A 7128-nucleotide genomic window follows, 5' to 3' on the forward strand; every position below is an offset into this window, starting at 1 on the left:
GTCCGGCGAGGGACGGCGAGGTTAAAAGACACACAGGACACCAAGGTTCTTCATCCAGGAGTCAATACCCTTTATTGCTAACACACCTTTTTTATACCCCAAGCAGCAGAAGTGGAAAACTACCCAAAAGCAGGAGGGAGGGGGGAGAAATTTAGTTTCAACATCTATTATTGTCAGGTACCAAAACCTCCCTTAACAATAAGTCCATCAGACCAGAAAAGGTCAAGGCATTCCCGTGGGATACATATGTCTCAGACGGACAAGCAGGAACAGAAAAACCTCAAGTTCGCCATGGCCTTGTGAGCTGGCCACACTGGCATGCAGAACAAACTAGTGGAGGTAGGGCTCCAGGGGCCAGGGTGGACCTGCTGCCAACACCCCTGAGCCCAATCTCCAGTATACTGCCCCAACCCCACCAAAAAAAAAAAAAAAAAGGCTCTCAGGGGCATGGTATTTTTCTGTCCCCCTTTCCTTTAAGAATGACACAAGGGCTCTCAGCAGGCCCACTGTCTCCACCCCTCATCTTGCAGGGAGAAGCTGAGGCACAGAGTGGGGAGTTGGTCGTATAGACTCCCAGAGTACATTAGTGTCCCTATCAGGATGAGGGCCAGGCCCTGCCTGCACTTTCCATGCTCCTCCCTGACTTAGCTGGTAACCTGGAAGGATCATGGAAAGGGATCGTGAGCACAGGTGCATAGCCCACCCAGACTTCCAGGCCCCAGGGCCCTCTTCCTGTCTTCCATGTAGAGGTTGTCCCAGGGCAAGGCTGGGGCACTCAGGAGGGGTCCTGGAGTGAGTCTGAGGAAGGAACAGTGCGGGCCTCTGCTGTGGCAGGACTCCTCTGTCATCCGATTGACCAGAGCCATTGGGGAGCCCTCAGCCAGTCTCACCACAGGCCCCACCCACAGCCAACCTGGAAGGAGATTGTGTTTTCAAAGTGGCCCCGCCTGGGCCAAGATTGTCTGGGCAGGTCACTGCCTCCCCAGTGGTACCGCTCTTGGCCTCCAGGCCCCACATTCCCCCACAGCGGTTAGAGTGAACCAGCTTCTGTTTCTCCCAGCGGTCACGTCAAGCTATCATTGAGCTTCAAATTTGAAAGTGGGTAGGCTCTGAATTGTCTCTGGACCGCAGTGCTGTGGTGAAAATGGAAGGAGTGACCGAATCAGAGAGCCCCACCGTGTAACCGAGGAAAAACCTAAACAAACCCCTAGCTTCTCTGGTGTTCAGTTACTTGCTTGTAAAAAATCACTAATGCTGGAGGTCACACCGCCCAGTAATATGTTATTAGATTCCCACCTGGGGTGTGGGTTCTGAGGATGATGTTCACCTAGGTTACTTGAAGTTACTGAGGCTGCTAAGGTGGAAAGCACCAGCTCTTTGCCTGGGCCCACACCTGAGGGTGACTAACGTGGAGTGAAAATTCTGGTATCTCTGCATCTATGTGATACCTGTCTCCTTCGCCATCTTAACCTTTGGGTCAGACTATTTCTGCTCAACACTGCACAGACACTTTAGTCATTTAAGAAATGTTTGTCTGGACCTGGTAGGACAAGGCTACCTTATCCCAAACTTCCCGAGTCTCTCTCTTCCTCCTTCAAGGCTGAAGACACCAAGAAAAGAGTAAAAAAAGATATTTTCAGGATTTACAGGGGCATCATGAGGAGCAGATTACCAACCACCAGGTTTTGTAACATCCCCTTCCTGACTACTATAGAAGGACTTGGAAGTGTCCAGTCACCAGTCTTTTCTGCTCCTGGCCCCCTGCCTCCCCGCTTGCTTGAGGATAGAAGGAGCTTGACATCTGGACTGAGTGAAGGTGGTCATTTTCAGACATCAGTCCACCATTTTACCACTGTGCTGTCATTCCAAATCATTTTCCTTGCCACAATGACTTCCCCATTCACTTTTCAAATGGTGAGCAAACTGACGTGGGTTCAGTAGCAATGTCACAGGACAAGGTGAGGGCTCAATAAGCCATGGTACGGAAGGTGATAAAGATGACAGTAGTGATAGAGTCACTCAGCACTCAGCACCTTGGAACCAAGCGCACCAAGCAAGAGAGAGCAGAGTCCCAGGGTGAAGTCAGAGCTGCTGAATCCACACAGCCCTTTGCCAGTGTAAGCCAGCATCGGCCCTGAACCTACACCTGCGCAAGGGGTACCATACTGGCAAAAGAAGTCAACCAATGCAATGTAGATTCTAGAAACACTTACACACCAGGTCTGCTCCTGCCACTTGCCAGACACTGGGGACAGAGCTGAGGCCATCAACCCTGCCCTCAGGAGTATAAGAGGCAGGGAATTCTGCACCCAAATCAATAGCACCATACTGCTTTCTGGGCACAAAAAGCAAGGTATGTCCCCCAACAGGGTGCCCAGAGTGGGAAGGAGTAAAGGCTCCACAGAGGCAGTGGTTCCAGGGCCAGGCGTGAAGGAAGACATCCTCCAGAGTCTGCAGCCTGGGAGGACAGCGACGAGAAGTTCCTGGAGACCCGTACTCAGGACAAGTGGGGTCCTTGGTGAATGTGATGAAAAATAATTTCAGCACACGCCACTGATGGGTTTATTTAGGAAAGCAGACACACTCAAGGAAGAATGTGGGTTACATCAAGGGAAAGACATCTTTTGGGGTAAAGTAAGAAATACACATTCAAGGGAGCATGCAGGCTACCTCCAAGGGGAGCGACAACTACCCCTTGGCATAGGGTGCTAGTATTTATAGAGGAACAGTAGTTAGGAACTGGACTAGAGGTGGAACCAGGGCAGAGCAATGCAATTTCACTCCAGTTGTTCTAGAACTTGGGCATTGCCTTAATGTTTCTTCTTGCAGGTCAAGGGTCAGGGGTACAGGCCAAGGGCAAGGGCTAAGGACATAGGCTGCATTGCTCACCAATGCTTGTTTTGCATTTCAAAGGTTCATGGGAGTTTCCTGAATTCCAAAGGCTCCTGGATATCTCTTTGAGCCTCAGTATACCTTTCCTTTTCTGTATCCCCTAATTTGTATCTCAGGAAGACAGCCAGGAGGAGGCAGCCCCTATAGATATCCATGCAGGAGGGCATAAGGACCATCTGAGGTGGGCAAATGGTACCCAGAAAGAATGGAGGGGTTGTGGCCGGTTGCCCCCAGGGTGACAGCCCTGCCCCCTGGTCAAGGACTGCCTGTCTCAGCTTGCTCACCAGACTAACAGGTATGGATGATGATTTGGGTAAAATGCTTTAAAATAGGGAGGAAGCTGAGAAGAGTGGGCAACTATAAAGGGACGAAGCCAGTTGAGAAGGCTCCCCAAGATGTGGGCCATGCCATGGAGCCTAGACATTGCCCTGAGCCTCAGGGTGACCCGAGGTGATCTGGGTTCCAACCACAGGTATGGAGGTTGCCATGTGCTCCAGGGGTAGAAGAAACAGCCAAAGGGACCTCAAGCTGGAACAGAGCCAGGCCTCTGCCCTCTCCTCCCCCTTCCTTTCCTGGAACATGTGTCCTTGTACCACACATACACCTGGAGAAAACCCCAGCGAGGCAAGAACAGCAGGTTCCAAGATGGCCACATGGGCCTTGACCACTAGTCAGCATGGTGATCGAGCACCCACTTCCCGGCACCACTGGGAAGACCAAACTCAGCCCCATAGATCCATGCTCCAACATGCTGACCTAGGGAGGCGGGAAGGCTGGGACTCTCTGTGGTCACTCTGGAGTAGACCTGCCATTTTGCTATGGCCCTGGACAAATATGGTAGAGTCTCCCAAGAACCACTCCCAAGAAGCCCCTCCTCACACTTTTAATTAGAGCCTACTTCCTGCGGAGACTTTCATCCTGATCAAGTAATTGGACTTTAATAATTTTGGAACTCACTCGCTATGTGCTCAGTGTCCCTGGTCTGCTGAGTGTCTTCTCTGGATGGCTTGTTCTTGCTACTCTCTCCCTGTTTAAACTTTGTGAATCGGAGAGACGTTCTCTTTGTATGTCAATAAGCTGTGGGGTTCGTGAAATCATGCTTTGATCATCTCTTTCTGTCCACCATGCGTAGCACAGATTACTCTTCAATGTATTAACATAAAGCCCGGATTTCTCAGGCCTCTCTGTTCCAGAGGGTACAGTGCATGGTTGCTTAGCCCTGTGGTGGCACAGCACATCATGGCAGGAGCAGTGGCAGAGGAGGCCTGTTCACCTCATAGAGACCTGGAAGTGAAAAAGAGAATCAGAAAGGGGCCAGGGTCCCAACATCCCCTTCACAGGCACATCCCAGTGAGCTCACTTCTTCCCACTGGGCCCCAGTTCCTACAGGTTCCTCACCCTCCTAACAGTGCCACAAGCTGGACACCAAACCTTCAACACATGGGCCTCTGGGGGACATTTAAGAGCCACATTATAGAGAGCACAGAAGGACACCAACACACTGCAGCCACGGGAAAATGGACAGGCCTGAGCAGCCCCCGTGAGAATCACGCATCCGAAGACTGCAGGGAGCCACCGACGGCATTAAAACTGAGGAGGACCTTAGGAGGTCAGGAAATGCAGTGGCCCAGGAGCAGGACACGCAGGGCCTAGAGCCAGGTGCTGCCAGCCAAACAAGGGCAAGGGCAGCAGGAATGAAGGGAGGGGACAGATGTGGGACAAGTGCAGGACAAGTGTGTTTAAACGGGCCTTCAGATGCAAGAGAAGGAGGCCCCAAGTCACCCCAGCCCTGGGCAGCTGCTGTGCCAACTGGCAGGGCTCACCAGCTGGCCCTGCTGCCTGTCGGCCATGTGGTTGGCAAGTGAGTTTTCCCACAGGTGCTGGCCTTCACTTCCTTCCCACTGTGGCTGAGCTGACCCTGCCAAGGGCACGCAAGAGGGGGCCAATGAGTGTCCCTAGGACTAGCTGGCCTGTCTTGAGCCACCCTGTGGAAGAAGCCAGGCAGCCTCTGGACTGTCCCAGAGCACCCAGTATGTCTTCCACCCACCACTGGTGACTGTGGCAGGGGTTCCCAGCCCACTTTGGAGGTAGCTGGGTACAGAAACCATGTTCCTAAATCAGCTTAGAGTCCATCCATTGCACAAGTCAGCAGATTGAGACGTGAGAGGAGAGCAGTAGCCCACTGGGAGGTCATGGAGTCCTGAGATCAAGGTCAGGCTCTTCCACGCCCCCTGTACTAAGCCTCTTCACCTTTCTGGGCCTCTGGGTTTCCAGCTGTAAAATGGGAATAAGCCAAGATCTCCATTTTTGAGCATTTTCCAAGGAGTACGGATCTGATGGATGCCATCTTTCTGAGGTCAAGTTTTGCATCACCAACACCTAGTTCCTTTCCCATGCTCAGCTCTCTCCATGGGCCCCCATACCTGTTCTTGAGATTATGCTCTCCAGATATATTTGTTCAGCCCACTTCGCATTACCTTGAGCACCATGGCCTCTTGGGTGATTTCTTTTCCTCTTTAAAAGTGGTTTTTAAAGGATGTGCTCCTTGGGGATGATTTTCTTGAATCAAAGGGTGGCATCCTGCAGCTTCCAATATTTCCTGCTGGATCCCAGATTTGGAAATGACCTTGGAAGTAGATTACCCAAGTGAACACCTGCTTGAGGCTTGATTTTTACCAAGACAAAATGTCACTCAAGTGAGGCAGGAACCTCACTCTGCATCAGCAAAGCTCTATTCTATTTTTTAGTGAGTCCAGCCTTGGACAGTGCTTTCTTAGTGGAATAGACCTGCCTCGTGAGTCCTTCAAGAGCAGAGTGATGATGACCTGCCACTGGCATTCAGAACAGAGGTGGTGACCCAGAAATAAAAAGAAACACTTCTACCCTAAAGGAATGAACTGTAATCTTCTCCTTCTGTCTAATTCTGCCCTGAGTGGTGTCGACCAGATAAAGCATCTCTAGTCCCAGAGGAGAAGCTTTCTCTGGATTTCTTGATGAATCTATGGCAAGAACCGGCAAGCATGCATGACAGAGAACTTGCAGATTTTCTGAAAGCACTTAACTAAACCTTTGCAAAAGCCACAATCAAGTCACAGAATGGACTGACTGCTGTGAGGATGGGTGAGCACACCAAACATCAAACAACTAATCCAATAAATACCAATAATACAACTAATCCTAATAAAGACGAAGTCCTCAGTAGAAATAGGGTACAGAATCAGGAAAGTGAGGTGCCCAAGCCCTAGCTAATCCCCCCAAATAGACCACAGGATCACCTGCTCTCAGGTCATGTCATACAGGGGGTCATCAAAAGGGCTGCTTACAGAGGGGTAGACAGAGCTAAGAACCCGATAAGTAAGGTGATGCTGCATCAGGAGGCAGCTCCTTCTTCCTTGGGGCCTGAAGCATGAAGGAAGGGTGCAGTGATGGATCTGAGAAGATCTGGGGCTAAGGACTGTAGCACTTGAGAAGGCTGCAGCCCCGGGAGAGAAGTAGAGAAGCAGCCCAAACAGCACAGAGGGCGGGAGCACAGCTCGGGTAAGAACTCCACCTTCTTCCTGCTCCTATCTGCTGAGTGGCCAGCATCTCCTATTGGCTGAACCCTCCCATAAGGACAAAGCCAAGTCACCCAGGGAGGCAGTGACAGAGGCAGCCTCAGGCAAATGGGAGATACCAGCTCACCCATCCATGGAGTCTCATCTCTCCACTCTTATAGCCAGCAATATTTAGTGATCACCTACAATATGCCAGTGCTGTGGGCTCTGGCAACATGGCAATGACTATGCAGGCCTGACCCTGCTGCCAGGCAAAGATCTAAATAAATAATCATGGAAATAAAATTATTATTTGATATTTTTGGAAGAAGAAACAATATACAAAGAGACAGGCAACTTCCAAGGGGCTACCTGAGTTTCCTGAGCAAGGGAAGGACACACAGGTGTGGCTGGGAAGGAGGCAGATCCTGATAACACTGCACCCTGAAGGCCACAGTGAGGAAGTGGCATGTTTTCCCAAAGCTACAGGCAGTCCCAGGTACCATGATAAGGGCCTAAGTTCATTCTTCCCAATTGGCCATGCCAATTCCCTCCATAGGGTCCCTAATGTCAAGCCTTAGGCCTGACCTCCTCCCCTGCTGCTGAACACCTCCAGGGAAGCAGGTGGCATTCACTGAGGCTCAGGTGACCCCATGCAGGTTTCCTCATCACTCTATCAGTTCCTGGAGCCTTGGTTTCCTTA

Source organism: Marmota marmota, unplaced genomic scaffold (assembly GCF_001458135.2).
Source record: "Marmota marmota marmota unplaced genomic scaffold, marMar, whole genome shotgun sequence".
Taxonomy (NCBI): domain Eukaryota; kingdom Metazoa; phylum Chordata; class Mammalia; order Rodentia; family Sciuridae; genus Marmota; species Marmota marmota.